An 18120-nucleotide genomic window follows, 5' to 3' on the forward strand; every position below is an offset into this window, starting at 1 on the left:
AAAAGCAGAGGATTCCTGAGAATAGAGAATATATTCATTAGTTATAATTTATGTTCTAGCATTATTTGGCTAGCTGACCAAGTCATTTGGACATGGCTTTGCCCTGGTTGCAGGGATTCTTCAAAGTGATCCACTAGTGCAAGTGTTTATCATAGATCTCCACAAAAACAGTGAAGTGTTTATCATAGATCTCCACAAAAACAGTGAAGTGTTTATCATAGATCTTCACAAAAACTATTAACAGTTAATCCATATGGATATAATTTCGAAAACAGTTTGAGATACAAAATTCAATTCATTACGCCGTAAGGCGTTTCCCTTTGAAATGAATTGCCCCAGCCGATGTCGTGTCTTATTGTTGACCGAGTTTGGGATACAAAAATCAATTCATTACGCCGTAAGGCGTTTCCCTTTGAAATGAATTTCCCCAGCCGATGCTGTGTCTTATTGTTGACCGTAGATTTGTGGTGTTAGACGATTGAAGGAAGTTTGGTCGTTGATCCTCACACTGTCCTTTTGTCTCCCAACCCAATGGCCTCTGTGTCTTCTGAGTTATTGTTCGGGCGGTGGCAGATTAAGCATTTCTTGCTATCGAGCCTCGCACGGACACTGGAGGCCTTTCCTACGATGGTCATGATTTTCGCCGACTATGAACCCCATTGGCATTGCAATGGAGGGAAAACCCCAGAGGATTTCCTTTCCGTGAAGCCAAGGTTCGAATCCTGCAGCCCGACGGGATCTATATGCTCCATGGACCGGGCCTCATGGGACTGGGACGGAGGCCCCGGGGTTTCGACGGTCTGCAGATGGGATCTCGTCTGCGGCCAGAAATACAAAGTTGGGTTTCTGCAGTCTGCGTTCTTTGTCGGGTGTTTGCTCGGTAATTGATATTTTCAACCCCTGTGCGCTTTTATATCTGACGGCTGATCGCCATTAAGATTTTCTTTCAGTTTCTGATTTATTTTTTGATACAGGTGTAGGGATATCTGGGCATCTATCGGATTCTTCGCTGGGGCGTGAGGGTGTCCTGAAGTTGGTCTGCATCTGCAATGCCATTTTTGGTTTCTTGACGGCAATGTCGCCAAATTTCTGGGTTTATTTAATTCTCCGTCTATTGACGGCAATTAGCAATGGTGGCCTGGGGTTGTCGTCATTCGTCTTGGCGATGGAAGCCGTCGGACCGTCCAAGAGAGCACCGGTTGGCATGTCGACTTTCTACTTCTTTTCTCTCGGCATAGCAGTGCTGCCGGCTCTGTCCTACTTTTCCGGCAACTGGAGATATCTGTACGTGGTGGGTTCGATTCCCTCGGCCGTGTATTGCATCTTCGTTCTGCTATTCGTTTGGGAGTCCCCGCGGTGGTACCTGGTGAAGGGCAAGCTGAAAGAAGCCATGGGCATCATGAGATAATAATCATCATCCCTCCGTGATTCACATTATAGAAATAATAATTGACATTATCCACATACACAACTCTTGTGATGCATCTTTCTCATATGCTCAGGTCATTTTTTGAAATAAGTGTACTCATCCAATGATGGAGACTCAACACGCATGAGGTACATTAGTCATTTATTCATAAGAATATTTTTCATTTAGTATATTGGGATGTAAAGATTGTGGGTTGAAGTTGGAAATGAATCATGATGCTTGGAAGTTATACTTGTTGCATTATTTCATTTTTGTGGTTATATCCTCCTTCTAGTGAAGTGTAACCATATAGGGACTTGTCCAACCTCATTAAGAATAATAAGCCTAAATAAATTAAAATAGAGTGGCTATATCATTTCATACTCAACACCTTCCACGCATCCCTTTTTTCCATTCTCCTGTCTTTTAACTTACTTAGTGTCATTAGTTTGCAAGTTTCTTACTTGTCTCATTAAACCGATCGAGTATGATGTGTAAGGGTGTCCCTCCATCATCAAAGTTGAAATTTTGCTCATATCCACCAAAATAAAATAAAAAATAAAACTTTACAAAAACAAAAATAAAAAAAATAACCACACAAAACATTAAAATAATATTTGTTAAATAAATTAAATCCCTCTAAACTCATGTTAGATTTATATTTAAAATAAATCTAAATTAATTCTATTGGAAAAAATGGTGTCCATTTTCCCTGCAGTTCAACCTTGCACTTTAATTCATTTCATAAAAAATGAACACCACTCCATTCAAGTACAGCTTTGACATGTTACAAAAATTGAAAGATCCATATAACCAGCATCCATATGCTCTTAATCCGTGCTGCTATGAAGCCTTCACATGGGTCCCCTCGACCTAAAATTATTTAATGAGAAAGTTCAAAGGGGAGGTGCATTTTCGAACGGGCTCGCCTTTTAACAACCTGCGGATCCTCACTTGATTGTCCGTGCTGCACTAATTTGTTTATCCTGTCGCACAAAAATTCTGTTTTCAATGACAAATTTTACAGGTAATAATAATTTTTTAAGATACAGTGAGCGTTTACAATGATTCAGTGCATGGTTTAACGACGTTTTAGGAGCTAGCCATGGGAGATTTCAGAAGACTATGCTGCTGCTGATGCCTAGAGAGGTTTGTCTATTTTGTTCATGTGTGAAGTCTCGAGGAGACTGCATTTGTAGTTGGGACACTGTTGCCTGCACCTTAAAGGCCTGCTTAGACCTTTATAAACAAAGTTACATTCAAATGAAGCATGCCAACCGAGCCAACATACTAAATAAGTAGCTTCCACTAGGTATTTAGTCATATATTCTCTGTTTGATATGTGCTTATTTATTTTTTATTTTTCAACTTGAAAGGGTGTACCTAATGTCTGTGCATATCCTTCTTACACACCTAGAATAGGTTACATCATTTGCATTATCAAAAGTAGAATCACAACACACGCAAACAAATACATACGCCCACCAAGCACAAGAAAATAGTGTGATGGCTATCAACTTTTTTAAATCAAACTTGTAATAATCTCAATAATAAATCTAATGTTCTTTAGAGAAGACCTGCTACTCTAGTTTTTGTTGGATTTTGTACAGTTTATAGTGTATCATAAGGAAATACATTTCTTGAAGGGATTGCATCAGAAGGCTCAACGGACCTTTGAGCATTTTTGTAGGGGTTTATGTTATCCAATCATTAAAATTTTTTATAAAATTAGTCTGGACTATCCACATGCCTATTTTTTTCAATAAATTTGAAGAAGTGCATGTTTTTGCTTTAATAATATGTATACTCCTAAATTTTCTGAACTGTAGTTTTGTGGGCCAATTGTTTTCTGTATTGTACGGTATCCACATTTGAATTCAGATTCTATCTTGATAACTATCATTTCTTAGTATGTTTTTATGAATATATTGCATTGTAAGTGTTCTCTCTTCTTAGATTGGACAAGAGAATACGGCTGTCTTTGACAATGTGAAGTTGTGGAAGATGCAAAACTTCCCTTGCTTTACATGAGCCAACTTGACCTTCAATAGAAATGTTGCTAAACACAATGAGAAGTTTCATGCTTCTTTAGAGAGCATCCCGAAAGGCTTGTGTAATTCCTGCTTTGTTTTGGTTGATGCCTTGCTGAGGAATCATTGAGACTCATCATGGTTTTGTGGTCCAATCAGAACCTATTCAATACTCACCTTCATTGACTATATTAGTCGAACACAAACCCTGTCAAAACTCTCAAGCCAGTAGGGCTCGGGCACAATGTTAGTTCCTCAATATGGTGATCAAAGTCTGTCTTCAACATTACAATTGTCTTCACGCATCCTTTTTCTAAATGAATCTATATTACATACGCTTGAAGAACTAGCTTTGAAGTCTCTATTCTCAGGCAATGTTCAGGTCTAAGTTCATGTAGGCAATTCTATGTTGAAATTATACTTGCATACCAGAATCTTATATTGGCGGAAGACCGTTACTCAAATGTCTGCCAAAAAGAGAACCCATTTTGACACACCACCTATGCAGAGGAAGAAGCTTCACAAGTGTTTGGGCTCCTTTTCTCTATCATGACTGGGGAAGTAGCCAAGAGTAAATATCTCTACAGGCATGAAGTCCAATAAAAATAATGTATAAGACATATTTGACAACCAACAATTGCATCTAAAATGAAAAATATGTTCCCGGCCTTTCAGAAAATGTGGAGTCTAGCAGAATGTGAGGCCGTCATTATCATCGAAATTCCAACCAGATATGAATCTTTCAGTCTTATGGTATTATGGGACAATAACATCACTGATATATGAACTATATATCAAGCTTTTAATCCTAAAATATAAGTGATGGATGCTTCATTACAAAGCCTAGAAGTCTTCTTTCAAATGTAACAATTGGATGATGCACAGAAGTTGATGCTAATAGAAGTTCGTATGGAGTGACCAACCCATAACATGGTGGTGGGCTCTTGTACGAGAAGCCTTCTTTCAAATATAACAACTTAATGATGCACAGAAGTTGATGCTAAAAGAAGTCAGTATGGAGCGACCAACCCTTAACATGGCGGTGGGCTCTTGTACGAGACTTAGTCAACTCAAATTCACCTCCTACACAAACTCTGATATGCTTCAAGCAAGAAATGATAGATAGGTTATACCTGAAGGGGAAAACAGAGGAAATCATGAAGCAATGGATTCATGTAAGGCAAGTACCTAGTCAAAGGCATCAAACAATATTTTCGATGGCTTCAAGTCCATGGTGACGAATTGGAAGTTACTCGACTCACTTCTCAGAGGACTCTCAACCAAAATATCCAAAGAAAAATGGACCTGCTTAGTATAAATGCTTTGGAGAATGCTTTACAAGTAGCTTTCGAGTTTGAGGCCAAAGCTTCAGAAGAAAATGTACTAAGCCTCCACCAACTAAAGTAAGGTTCTTGAAGCCTTATCTTTTAGAACCGTCTCTATTAGTAACTCAGAGCAGCCTTTAAATCAGGGAAGTGATTACACAATAGATAAAATTGGCCAGCGCTTATCAAAAATTCCATCCAGCCAGATAGTCGATGCTCAATCCTACTTTATATTTTCTAAGTGCAACCAATAACTCCACGAGGATAACATGATCCCTATTTAACAAATACACCCCCTGCCTGCTCAAATGGTTGGTACCTATAATCATAGCCCTGTATGGATAAAAATGATGACTACGAGTTACATTGGCTCTATACATTGATGGCAGTTTCTTTAGCTTTGCCAACAATCATTGTACTCTAGTATAGACTAAATGGACACTGGAATTTCCATTATCCAGAAGATCGAATCTTACCCAAGGAATTCACAAAAGTTGTTGCCAACCCACAACTGGTTGAAAATAATCTCCATCATCATAACCAACTTTATGCCCATAATATGCACAAATGGTAACACATGATACATCTCCCAAACCAACGGAGTCCAACTAAAGTCTAATCCGAGATCCTCCATTCTCAACACTTTATACATAAAAAAACTTGTTTGTAATCGACCTCTCTTTGCACTTTTTGGGGCAATTGCTAGTTATATTAAGTTACTTGAAAAATCGGTCTCCTACAATGTATTTTAGGTATTAGAGGAGGGAAATGGTTATTTCCATTAATTGAGGAATCATTTAGGCAATTTCAGTCTTGTAGAAAAGATTTGTGTTGGTTCAACTTGGGCTCGAAACTTTTTTGTTGTCATCTAATTAATGAATGCATTAGGTTGACCATAACAAAATATCCATTTTCAGAATACATAGTATCGTCCACCCTTGCTTTCAACAATGCCCATTCACATGTCGCTATTCTTCCCCACTCTATGCCTTACCACTCTATGCCTTACGGCGTTTCCTTTGCAACATAAGGTGCAAATGCTAGTTTTAGGAAAAGTTTTAACATGATACCCAAAGAGGATACGAGATATGTTCCTCAATAGAACTTGTTCCTTAGATATCGGTACTGGTTTCTCACTTTAGGAGGAAAAACAAATGTCCTCTTAGATGGTCATGAGTCGTATTAGAGGACTAACCTTCTTCAATGATTAATAACGTTTTTGTATGAATAAGCGAGGGATTTCCGTTTCTGATTCTTGAAATTAATTCCAGGTTTAACCTCTAATTTGCCAAGAGATGATCCCCTTTTTATATTCTGGTCAACAACTTTTCTAGTTCAAATTGCACACCCCCGAAATTTGGAAGGTGTAATTCCATTTAATAACTAAACCCATGTTTCATCTTAAGGTTTCCTCTATAGTTTACCACAGGTATTTCCAAAACCTTATCTATTCTTTTAGAAACAGGAACTATACACGTGCACAGAAGAAATAGATAATGATAATCATACTAGCCCTTTATTTTACGGAAGAACATGTCTTTCAATCATTTACTTTAATAATCAAAAATTTTGTAATAATGATTCTTATACTAGCCCTTTAGGTTAAGGAAAGTAGCAGAACATATCTTTCAATCCTTTACTTTAATAAACAAAAATTGTGTATGATAAATAACTTTCTTTATAGATTCAAGACAGGATATTTCTTGTTTTCTGAAAGATAAATTAAAATATCTACAAAATAACAACAACTTTAATTCTAGTAATCAATAATCATTTGTCTTACTTAGCTCAACCATAGAACCAAATAAGGACAAGACTTCACTAACCACCCAACCACGAGACTAGAAATTATGTCCAAGTCTCCCCCAAGCCACTTCAGTTTCCAAGGCAAACTAAGATAGTGATTATTCTAGAACCTCAAGACTCCAGTCCAGTGCATAATTCCTTATGGGTTCAACTGGTTAAGGCCATCTAAGGAAGCCCCTTCAGTAGTACCATTTCTCTTTTTGACAATGTCTTGTTGTAACTTTATTTATTCTACTTCCTCTCTCCAGCCTCCCATGCTCTCTCCCAACTGAGATATTTTCTTTTAAAAATATCTAGGGAAGGAAGTAACCACTTAATTACATGGAAACTGAAGGATTATTTTCTTGAAATCTTTCCCTATTATTCTCTGACTAAACATAAAACAAAATACAAATATTAACAATTATGTTTTTATCTTTCATTCTCTTACCAACTTTTACCAAATCAAATTACCAAGTTCACAGAGTAAAAGGTAAATAGTGATTATCTACATGACCAGGGGTGTTACATCTTCCCCTCCTTGAGTGAAACACCATCCTTAGTGTTTAATCGTGCCCTTGGAACAGGTCAGGGTGTGATTCCCGCATCACACTTTTGTCCTCCCGGGTGGCCTCTTCCGGGCTAAAGTGCCTTCACTACACTTTAACCTAGGTGATAGCTCTCCTTCGTAACATTTTTTCTCTCTGATTGAGAATACATGGAGGCTCTACCAGGAACTCTTCGTCTGGTTCTACCTATTCCATAGCCAGAGAGTATCATTATCTTATAAGCATTTCATGAATATAATCAAGTTGTATAAAACAATATTATATTAAAGCTTTACCTGCACCTCTTGCCAGTTAATTACGTGTCTAGAATCATATACATATTTTTTTTAATAAGGACACATGAAACACATTATGGACTCACATATAGCTGGGTAATGCTAGTTGATATGCAACAGGCCAATCCTTTCTAAGAATTGGAAAGGTCCACAGTATCGAGGGGATAATTTTGCACGTCCCTTCCATTGTAAGGTGTTTTTTTTGTTTCACTCTGACATACATGTGAACCCCTACCTGGAACTCATTGGAAGTTCTTTTCGTATCTGCATATGCATTTTGCCTGCCTTGAGAAACTTTCAAAATTTTCAAACCTTTTTCATAGTAAGCTCCATTTTCACTAACATGTTAGGTCCGAGCATTAGTTTATCCTTTGGATTGTTCCAATTAATGGGGGTTTTACATCTCCTCCCATACAAAACTTCAAAAGGGCTCATTTCCAGTGACTCATGATAATTATTATTATATGTGAATTCCACTAGGTGGAGATACTCCTCCCACTTGTTTGGTTGTTGTATCACATACATTCGCAACATATCTTCCAGTATTTGGTTTATCCACTCTTTTTTCCCATCATTTTGTGGGTGATATGTAATACTAAACTGAACTTGAGTACCTAAATCCGTAAAAAGAGTTTTACAAAATGCTGATGTAAATTTCACATCTCTTCCACAAATAATAACCTTTGGAATTTTGTATAGTCTAAATATTTCATGCATAAATATATCTACAATTTTCACAATCTTGTAGGTAGATTGAACAAGAATAAAACGGGCCACTTTACTCAACGTATCCACTACCACGATGATGGAATCATTCTGTCTCTTGGTTTTAGTAAAACCAGTGATAAAATCCAAAGTTTTCACTTCCCATTTCAGTTCTGGAATAGGTAGCACGTGGAGCAACCCAGCTAGATGTTGGTGTTTAGCCTTAACTTGTTGGCATTCCAAAGACTTGGCCAAGTACTCAGTAATATATTTTCTCATTCCTGTCTAAAATTAATTTTTCTTTATAGCAGAAAGTAAGTTTTGATATCCGGGATAGGCAGCATAGGGTCTTCGGTGAAGTTCATCTAATATCAATTTTTTAACAGCGATTTGATTACGAAAATATATTATCTCCTTAAAAGTCAATAGGTTATCTTTATTTATACTATTCTCAGTCTTTTGTGTGGAATTGTTTAATTTCTTGGTTTGCTGCCATAAAAACATATATTTTGGATCCTTTGTTGTAATTCCTTAATCTGAGTTAAAAAATTTAGTTCCACTTAGCTATATGAAATTTCATATATATGATGTGAGTTCCTACTCAGTGCGTCAGCGACATGGTTTTCCTTTCATTTTAAATGTTTAATATCGAAATCAAATTCACTCAAGAAAGTTGTCCATTTATCTTGTCATGCATTAAGATTAGGCTATTTAAGAAAGTTAGTTAAATTGCTATGGTTTGTCATTACCACAAATTTCTTACCTAAGATGTAGTGTATCCATACTTTCAATGCATGTACCACCACAGTCAGATCTAGATCATAAGCAGAGTACCTTTGTTTGTGTTCTTTTACTTTTTGGGATTCATATGAAATCACCTTACCTTCTTGCATCAATACACCTCCCAATCCTTCCTGGCTATCGTCAATGCAGATGACAAATTTGTTTTTAGGTTCTGCAATTTTTAACACTGGAGTTGTTGTTAGCAAGTGTTTTAATAACTCAAAACTGCGCTTTTCGTCTAATTGAAAACTTTTCCTTTTTCTGTAAGGAGGTGATAACATAAGCTATTCAGGAAAATTCTTCAATAAAATGTCAATAGTACCCTGCTAAGCCCATGAAATATTGGATATCAACGACATTACTAGGGACAGGCCATTCCATAATTGTTTTGATCTTTTCTAGATCAACAACTATCCCTTCTGTAGAAATTATATTTCCCAAATGTTTTATTCAATCCTTATAGAAATCACACTTATTGTACTTAGCGTACAGTTGGTGTTCCCATAAATTTTGCAAAACTATTTGCAAATGCTTCTTATATTCTTCTAAATTTTTGGAGTATATAAGAATATAATCTATGAAAATTAGGAAAAACTTATCAAGATAGGGATGAAACACACTATTCATAAGACTCATAAATGTTTTCAGGGCATTGGTAAGGCCGAAGGGTAAAACTACACACTCATAATAGCCATAGCGTGTTCTGAAGGTTGTTTTAGGAATGTACTCCTCCTTTACCCTTACCTGATGATACCTGGATAGCAAATGTATCTTAGAAAATATTGTGGCTCCTTTGACTTAATTGAATAAATCATCGATCCTTGGTAAAGGGTATTTGTTTTTAATAGTTAACTTACTAAGTTGTCTATAATCGATGCATAATCTCAAGGTACCATCCTTTTTTTCGAACAAATAAGACAAGTGCCCTCCACCTGGATACACTTGGGAGACTATAGCCTTCGTCAAGAAATTCTTGCAGCTGCATATTTAATTCTGTCAATTCAGGAATACTCATTTTGTAAGGGTTTTTTGATATAGGTGCAGCTTCTGGGATTAATTCTATAGCGAAATCAATCTCTCATTTGGGAGGTAACCCTGAAATTTATTCAGGAAACATATCAGCGAAGCCCTGAATAATTAGCAAACTTTCAAGAGAGTCTGACTTATCTTTGGAGTTAGTAAAACCCACATGTAATTTTTCTTATAGTGGAGGACATATATACAAGATTCGTGTAGCCTAAGTTTTCAACAATATTAATTGAGTCATAGTCACAAATGGATACAAGGCCCTTGCAAAGGGACATGGAGCAAGAAGGCCCACATTGTTCCTCACATACCTGTAACCTAAAGTCTTCAATTATATTAATCGAGGAGGGATTGGGACATGTAGAAGTGGCACTTAAAAGAAGGCACCATCTCTAATGATTGGACCATAAAGTTTGAGTGCCTTTAGAATAAGGGGACGTAGACGTGGACGTGTCAATGTATTGCAAATGACATGGCAAGTTGACGTATAATTTTGTATATTTTCTCTCATTGGAATTTGATGATCATTTTGTTTACAAACACTTAATTTTTATTATAATGAATCCTTTTATTGTGTAAAAGCGAGGAGACCATGCGTTTCCATGAAGTGAATCTTATTAAAATCAAGAGTGATTATAAAGAAATGAGTAGATGACGTGGATGACGAGCGGTAGTTGATGTCCGACGAGACCAAATTGTTAACTATCACATTGAGGGATGAAAAACAGGTTTCTATACGTGCAAAATGCCAAAACAAGTTAGGGCATAGTTACTAAGTTTGAATTTAGATTTGGATTTGAATTTGATTTTCACGCAATTTTTTTTAATAAAAAATATTTAATTCAGAAAAAATTCAATTGTATATACATCTTTATATATATATATATATATATATATATATATATATATATATATATATATATATATATATATATATGTGCGTGTGTGTGTGTGTGTGTGTGTGTGTTTTTTAACAATGATATATTTTAATCAATTTTTTCCTAATTTATTTTAAAATTTGAATAATTTCTAATAATACGGGAGGTCTGCAAATGGACCAATGCATGTTTTCACGTTCTCTTCCGCCAGGATGCTAGCTGTTTCTTTCCCATGCAATACTCCCTATCGACGTGCAGGCACCTGTCGGCACCTGTATACAGTCTCTTTTGTCAACGGAGTCTAGTAACACCCTCTTTGCACCTTTTAACCAGCCTCATGGCTCTGTTCTAAGTTTCTTGGCTGGCCAGATGCAGAGTTGAAGCTTTTCAACTCTTCCCAGGTGCTCCCGTTTGTTTTTTCACTTAGGCTGGAGTTTCTTCTTCGCGCTTTCCCCTCAGCATGCATCCGGAATGAGGTGACTTAAACGTAACATTAAGCTTTGATGAATGTTGGGGATGTTGCAGAAAAAAGGATCCACTTGCAGACCGCATAAAGTTTGAGCTTTTAAACAAGAATCTTGTGGATATCGCCCCATTGGAAATGAAGCCAACGTGGGATAATGGTAGAGTAGAAAAGGCGTATATTGCCAAAAGGATTGATCGATTTATAGTGCATGTAAGCATTATAGATAAATTGGGTATGCCATTTTCATCAGTTGGGAATGCTTTTGTATCTGACCATAGGCCAATTCTTCTCAGCTGGCGGGAAAAAGGTTTCAGAAAGGGGTACCCATTTAAATTCAATAGAACATGTTTAGAAGACCCAGTTTTTAATGATATCATCTCCAAAGCATGGAAGGATTTATCTGTTAGAGCTATGTCTCCCCCTTTTCTGGCTTTTAGAGACAAGATGGCTGCTGTGAGAAAGGTGGTAAAAGAATGGCAAATTGAAAAAAGGAAAAAGGACAGGCAGGCGATTCAGGAAACTCAACGGGAGCTGGATAGCATTTTAAAATCTATGGATGCAAACTCTTGTCCTTTTAGCTTGAAATGTCGCATAAGAGAGCTCGAAAGGAAAAAACATATTTTGTTGAAGCAGGAAGAATCTTTTTGGAGGCTCAAAAGCAGGGCAATATGGCTCAAAGAAGGGGACAGGAACACAAAGTTTTTCCATAAATATGCAAGTGCCAGACGCGAGAAAAACACCATATGGAAGATAAGTGATGGAAGGGGGGGATTCTTTGTCTCTCAACAAGACATCTCAAGGGAAGCTGTAAGACATTTTAAGGTCCAATATAGAAGAAGGGATGGCGGTGCTTTTCAGGACATTCTATGGGGTATCGACTTGGTTCCTCAAATGTTTGATGATGATAAAAATGAGTCACTATTTCAGCCAGTTACAGAGAATGAACTTCTTGGAGTGTTGAAGGCCTTTAAAAAGGACAAATGCCCAGGCCCGGACGGCTGGACAATAGAATTTTTTACTCATTTTTTTGATATCATTAAGCAAGATTTATTGAGAATGGTTGAAGCATCTAGAATGACTGGCAGTATTAACCACATCACAACATCCACTCTGATTGCTCTTATTCCTAAAAAGGTGGATGCAGAATCCTTTCATGATTTTAGACCGATCTCATTATGCAACATTTCCTTTAAAATCATCACAAAAATAATTGTTGAAAGAATAAAAGCAACTTTGGCCACCTTCCTCACTAAGGATCAACATGCTTTTCTAAAAGGGTGGAACATTTTGGATGCCGTGGCTAATACTCAGGAGTGTCTGTTTTCTATGAGTTCAAAAAATTTAGATGCGGCCATCTTGAAAATTGATTTGCAAAAGGCCTATGATTATTTAGACTGGGGGTTTATTAGATGTTTATTGGCCAAGATTGGAATGAATCCTAGCTCCATCCGGTGGATCATGGCATGCGTAGAAAATGTGAACTACGCGGTCATCATCAATGGAATTCCCTCCCCTTATTTTCCAGCTGAAAGAGGGCTTCGTCAAGGATGCCCCCTTTCGCCTCTCTTATTTATCCTGGCAATGAACTCTCTCAGCATCCACATAAACAAAGCGGTCTCCGAAAATAGATGCAGGCCTGTCAAGATAAGCATAAATAAGTTCATATCACACAATCTCTTTGTTGATGATGTGCTCATATTTGCAATGCTTTGCAAGGTATCGTGGATATGTTTAAATGACATTCTTGATAGATTCCAGAAAGCCACTGGGCTTATAATTAACAAGGCGAAATCCACCCTCTTTCACAATGATATCAACATGGAATTGGTGAAATGGATCTCTGAGTTGTTTGGTATAGAGACAAGATCACTCAAGGATGGCATTAAATATCTAGGTTTTCAGCTCAAAGCTAAGGGTTACTCCAAGTCTGATTGGCAATGGTTAATAGAGAGATATTATAAAAAGATTTCGGCATGGGAATTCAGGAGTCTTTCTTTGGCAGGCAGAGTTATATTATCTCAAGCAGTTTTATCGCAGTTGGCTGTTTATTGGGCTCATTTATTCTACCTTCCTGCAAGCATCATTCACAAGATGAACAAGGTTTCAGCTAATTTTATCTAGGGCGGTAAGTCAGAACAGCGGAAGTTCCATCTCGCCAAAATGGAAAGAATCTCTTTGCCCAAGCGCCTTGGTGGCTGGGGATTAATGGATTTAAGAGCCTTCGGCAAAGCACTCCTATGTAAATCGCTCTGGAGAGGTATCTTCGGGGACGGGCCATGGAGTATCATTGCTAAATTGAAATACTTGAAAGGTAAAAATTTGGAATATTGGTTCAGAACAGGATCGATTGGATCCAAGCACGGATCTACTATTTGGCTTAGTCTTCGGAAGATCGAGCAATACTTTTTAAAGAACCTGAAGTGGAGGATCCATTCTGGTAGCAGAATTTTAATTGGTATCGATCCCATATTGGGCGGTATCGAAGAAAGATCCATTCCTGAGAGTCTTTTATCCTTCTTTCACAGGAGTGGTATCTTTACATGGGACAAGCTCATTTCCTCCTGGCACAGCTCTGCCCCTTTATGGAAGGATGCCAATGATCTCTGTTTGCCGGAGAGTCTGGTTTTGTCATGGAATTCTGTAAAAGATGCTCTCGGGGGTCGTGGGTTTCAACGCTCTGGGTCGGCTGATCACTTAATCTGGACTGCGCCAAATGCTCAACTGCCGGTCCGGGTAAAAGATATTTATTCTGATATGATCAATTCAAAGGTCTCTCACTCAAGCTCAAAATTTCCTGCGGCCCTGTGGAAGTTGGGATGTCCCCTTAAAATAGGCTGTTTCGTGTGGCTTGTGTTCAACAACAAGAATTTGACGTGGGATAATTTAAGAAAAAGAAGTTGGCATGGTCCAAGCAGGTGTTCGATGTGTGAATCGGCTGAGGAGTCCAATTACCACATGTTCTTCCAATGCAGATCCTCTCTGCAAATCTGGTATGATCTGGCTATCTTATTTGGTTTTCCTCACGTTGCTTTTGTTTCTATCCATGCAGCTTTCGAATGGTGGAACGGGCAAAGAGAATCATGGCGAGTTCTCATTATTATTGTGCTATGGTGCGCATGGAAGTGGAGGAATTGTAAGATCTTCAAAGACTCAAAGGAACCTCTTAATTCTATTCTGCAACACATCATTGCCATCTATGATACAGTTCCAAAAAGGCAGCCCAAAATTAAGAAAACAAACACAGAAGAAAAAGAATGTTGTATCAACAGGTTCCCTAGTGCTTTCTTTGCTGGAGCTGAACATCAAAATATATGTGGATGCGGTGTTCTCATTTGCATGGATGAGAAGCTTCAATTTCTAATTTCTTGGAACGGAGGAACAGGCTCTAATAGGATGGTTGAAGCTAGAGCTCTAGCAGGCGTTCTTGCTTTCTGTGTTTTCTTTGATGTTCAGGCTATTTCAATCTACGGTGATTCCAGGTCGGTGATCGATCATGTAAACGGTGCGTGCCACATAAGGAGCTCTCACATGGCAGGCTGGATGGACAAGATAATGTTCTTACGGGGACTCTCGACAGATTGTTCCATTCAATTCATTGGTCATGAACAGAATCTCCTAGTTGATTGCCTATCCAAGGATGGTTTGCTCTTAGAATCAGGACAATGGTCTATGGAAGTAAAGGTGGATGAGAATTCTTGTTTTGTCCAGGATTTCTTTATCCCTGGTTATTAAATTTTGTTTGCTTCTTTGTGTTTCTTCTGGAATGGTTTTTGGCTAAAACCTTTGCTGATGCTTTTGACATGCTTTTTGTCTGTCCTGTAAAGTTTTTCAGTTCAATATGTCATGATCTGGAATGTGATGTTGTATTTGTCTCTTTATGGACCTATGATATGGTATCTGTCCTCGCTGCTTCTATCGCGGCTGCTCCATGAGCCACCCTTTTGTATCTTTTGAAGTTTTTATATTGTCTCAATATAATACAATGTTGCTTTTTCTCTTTGAAAAAAAAAATAACAGCTTTAGAAATACAATTCAATAGAAAAAAAAAAAAATCTAAACTTACTCTTCCCTCTAAAAACATAAATCTAAAAAGTTTAACATGTCAAACTTACTCCTCTTCAAAGACTTAAACCTAAAAAGTCTAACATAGCCTTTTAGTATCAAAACTTATTTGTCTAAACTTATTTATTTATGTAGATTCTCTTAAAATAAAAATATATTTAGAAAATGAGTAATAATCTATTTTCTCCCTTTTTTCCCTGTGTTCTTGAGTTTCCAACCCTCTAAAATATTGCTTCTAACTCTCCATAATATTTATTAGCTTTCCAACCCTCCAAAATAGGAATGAAATTGAAAAGAATACTCTAGTTTCATAATTGTTTCTATTTTCCTTTTTAAATACACACAGTTTTCAGTATATTGAAACTTGCCCAGTAATCTTGAGCAAAGCAATCTCTTCATAATGCCAAAGCATATATGATGGCAAAGCGATCTCTTCATAATGCCAAAGCATATCTGATGGTTCCATTTCCGACTAGGTGAGGTCTCCTAACCTGCCTAACCTTCTAACCTCTTAGAAAACTCTCTTATGTTGAAGCATTCTTCTCTTATATTAAAGTTTATTTTTTTACAGACACTTATCCCATTGTGTTGTGGTTATTACGATATGAACAATTGGCAAGATCTATACCATCTAGGATTAGCATTTCAATCGAATGGTTCGGATTCGGGTCAAGAAAAGATAGATCAACGCCTTAGAATTCATCCTCTTCGAGGGAGAAACCTCCTTTACATTACATAAATGAACAATTCTTCGATGATACAAATGAAAAGACCTCCTTTCTATATATAGGAGTCTAAGGGGTCATAACATAATCAAAGCCGACATAACAATAATAATGTAAGGGCACAATAATAACAATAGTGGGCTTCTATGGGGCACAATAGTAACAATATGGGCACTACATGGGTACCTCAATATAATAAGTGGGTTGTACTAATAACAATAAGGGGTTACACTAGTAGTATAGGGGCCTAACATGCCCCTCTCCTTCAAAAAGCGTTGTCCTCAATGCTTGAGTAGTTCTCGATGCTTCTGTATAAAATTCTTTTCCTCCCATGTGGAATCTTCAGCAGGTAAGTTTTTCCACTTGATGAGATACTCTGAAATTGATCGATTTTGTAGCTGTCGGGTCTTGTTTCTGTGACTGCTCCAGGTTCCAATATGATTTTTCCTTCCTCTTCAATTTCTGGCAATATTGTTTGAATTGGGATCTTTTGCAACTTTTGAATAAGTGGCCATACTTCTTCGTCCTTCTTCCATTCATCCCTTGCTTCGTTTATCCAATCTGGTTGGATAATAGAAATAGCACAAAAAAATTCTTCCACATCCTCATCCTTGAAGAGTCTTCCCATTCGGTAAGGTCGCCATTTTTTAAGTGCATGTAGTATTGCCAAAATTTCTTTCTCATAAATAGTTTTCTTGAGATGTAGCAGTAAAAATACCCAATCCCCTACATCAAAACATTTTTCACTACGATGTTGATCTACCTGTTGTTTCGTTTGATTTGGCACCGAAGTGGCGTTATCCTTTAAAATTTGGAGAACTTGTTGTTGATGCTCGATGTGATCTTTCACTGCTTGAACCTTTTTATTCTTGATATGTCCTTCTATCTCTAGAGTTTGAGGAGTGGTAATTTCTTCCAATCCTTTACAAGATATGGTCGGATTCATTTCTTGATGCTCGATGTGATCTTGCACTTCTTGAACATTTTTCTTCTTTATATGTGCTTCTATCTTGATAGTTTGAGGAGTGGTAATTTCGACCAATGAATTACAAGATATGGTTGGATTCATTTCTTCTTTCTCGATGTGATCTTTCACTTCTTGCACCTTTTTCTTCTTAATATGTCCTTCTATCTTGAGAGTTTGAGGAGTGGTAATTCTTGCCAATGCTTTACAAGATATGGTCTGATTCATTTCTTCTTTCTCTAGGGCGGGGTCCCGGCGTATAGCTTCTTCTTTTGATGTTTCTTGATCCTTTTCTTCCTCCTCTTCATATTCTATGTAAAATAATTTCTTCTCAGCACACTTATGACCTTTAGTGCATTTTCTATCATAATTGTAACAAAGCCCTTTTTCTCTTTTTTCTTCCAATTGTTGTGGTGTAACCCTTGTAGGTTGTGGAAGGCTAGGAGAAACAACATTTCCATCTTTATAGTTGTGAGGGATATGCTTCCTGGTTTCCATAATTTTGCTTTCCACTATGTCACAAATCCCTTTTACTCTTTCCAATTGTTGTGGTGTTGCTCTAAAGAAGGTGATGCTCTTTGTATCCTCATAATGTGTTATCATTTCCTCCGTGAAAATTGACCATGTAACAAGTTGTTTATGACAACAAAGTCCTTCATACCATAAAAATTGATCAAGTTCTAAATATGAAGATGCAATACATACCTTTTGTAATAGATGTACACCATGTAGATCAAAATATTGCTCCATCTGAAGTATCCAATTTACCCGATCCTTGCCATCAAACTTCCTCATCTTGGTTTTTCTTGATTTTAGGAGCTCTATCTTGAAATGATTGTAACTCTGTACTTTCAGATCTTTAAGTTCTGAAATTGCAATCTGTGGTAGCCCTCTGTGTCCTCTTTCCAATGCCACAATTCTGACCCAAATTGGATTCTCCAAGGAAGAGTTATGTGAAATCTCCCACAATGACTTGATTATAGACTAGTTCAATAGAGCGAACTTGTACGACATGCCACGTGTACAATTTTCGATCTTTGGTTCTGAAAAGGATGTACAAGAAACTACAGTCTGTCCTCTTTCTGTACCTTCTTACGAAATTTCAATCTGATTCCCACA

The 18120-nt window shown here is 37.3% G+C and overlaps 1 pseudogene; it reads left to right on the forward strand.

Annotated features, from left to right (window-relative positions):
- The first annotated feature begins 531 nt into the window (after positions 1-531).
- On the forward strand, positions 532-1408 carry LOC149149703 (organic cation/carnitine transporter 4 pseudogene; annotated as a pseudogene).
- Positions 1409-18120: the final 16712 nt, after the last annotated feature.

The sequence above is a fragment of the Pinus tabuliformis genome, chromosome 9 (genome assembly GCF_031772625.1).
Source record: "Pinus tabuliformis cultivar Carrire ecotype Pingquan chromosome 9, CPIR1, whole genome shotgun sequence".
Taxonomy (NCBI): domain Eukaryota; kingdom Viridiplantae; phylum Streptophyta; class Pinopsida; order Pinales; family Pinaceae; genus Pinus; species Pinus tabuliformis.